This window comes from Aplysia californica, unplaced genomic scaffold, assembly GCF_000002075.1.
Source record: "Aplysia californica isolate F4 #8 unplaced genomic scaffold, AplCal3.0 scaffold00477, whole genome shotgun sequence".
NCBI lineage: Eukaryota > Metazoa > Mollusca > Gastropoda > Aplysiida > Aplysiidae > Aplysia > Aplysia californica.
Window position 1 is genome coordinate 169,709 of NW_004797747.1, and position 1,513 is coordinate 171,221.

Consider the following 1,513-nt stretch of genomic DNA (forward strand, 5'->3'; position numbering starts at 1 on the left):
GGGGTGTGTTATTTTTTTGGTTTGTTTTTTGTTAAAGTAAAGAGGAGCACGTCGACACGATAACAGTCTTCCGTGCAGTGAGAAAGCAAGACCGGCGTATAAACACAACAGAGGGGGAGGAAAAAGAAGAAGGACCTACAAAAATAATCCCATCCAACAACCTGCAATGAACACACAGGAAATACAGAAGAAAAACAACAAACTTATCGTTTTAAAAAATAGGGCCTTTATATGGCACACTACAGCCACCCATATTTTGCCAAAGAAAATTGGAACAGTCTTTGCTCCTCTTCTTTATAAACAAAACGGACATACCTACAATCCCTTTAGTAGCTTGGTCTTAAATGTGGGTTGATAGGGAAGATGACATCGCCATCCACACACTTTACTTGATCCTTATTAAAAAATGACATGTACAATTATCGGAGATGGACTAAAACCCTGGAGCCCTGATAGCACTTAATTAAAATGACAATTATAGTACGCTGACCTGAAAAAGGGAAGAGGATACGAGAGCCGTCATTGATTTCAAAGCCCAAGAAAAGAGAAAAGGACAGGGGAGCTATCGGATCTACCCAATCGGCGTTATTAGTGTCAGTAAAGGAGGATGCACCCTTTCTTAATTATTCAGCTCGTCGGAACTGAATGATCGGAGATTTTCAAATTTATTTTTTTAGGTGATGAAATTAAATTATGTGCATTTATCAAACTAAAGTCAAGAAAATTAAACGTTGAGACCGCTAATATAAATATATATTTCAAGGTGAAAATTTTGAGAAAGCGAAGCACATCAACTATTATGATGCATCAGCTATAATTTAGTGCTGGTAGAAAGGCAAGATGGCGCAATAGACTGATATAGAACAGAGCTAAGGTAAGAAAGTAGAATCTGCCAGTGGCATCCTCTCGGACAATCACTGGTAAACACAGGGCCAGAATGAGTTTTAAATCTAATCTACTCTTGCGACCAGCTGTACTAAAAAAAAAACACCTATGCAAACAACAGCTTCCCATTTCCAAACTTGGATTTTTTAAAACCTATAGTATTATAATGAGACCATCCATGAGGACCACAAGTGTAAGATGACAATTTTTTTCCTCGACAACAAGTGGACGTCTTGGACAGGTGACTCTACATTCCAATAAACAGAGGCCTTGATCAAAGCGAACTTCAAGCATTAAAAACTCCACAAAACGCCCAGAGTTTAAAACCGTCCCATCGAGGATATGAACCAGTGCCGTTCGCTCCATGTTCTAACAAGAGCTAGCAGCTACTGTAGTCCAAAACACAAATTTATACGATTGGCCACTGGCAGCCAAATCACCTTGCGCCAAAATGGCTTCAACTCAAGCAAATCGGGACTGAATAGCAACCGCCAGTTTATTTGTTTGAGTCAATAAAAGCACACCGACACAATAAGACGGACAGACAGGCAGACAGACAGGCAGACAGACAGGCAGACAGACAGACAGACAGACAGACAGACAGACAGACAGACAGACAGACAGACAG

General features: G+C 40.2%; 1 long non-coding RNA gene across 1 annotated transcript in view; it reads right to left on the reverse strand.

The window, feature by feature from the left end:
• Positions 1 to 1,513, reverse strand: part of LOC118478298 — a 52,475-nt gene that overhangs the window by 20,793 nt on the left and 30,169 nt on the right. The window lies entirely within an intron of this gene.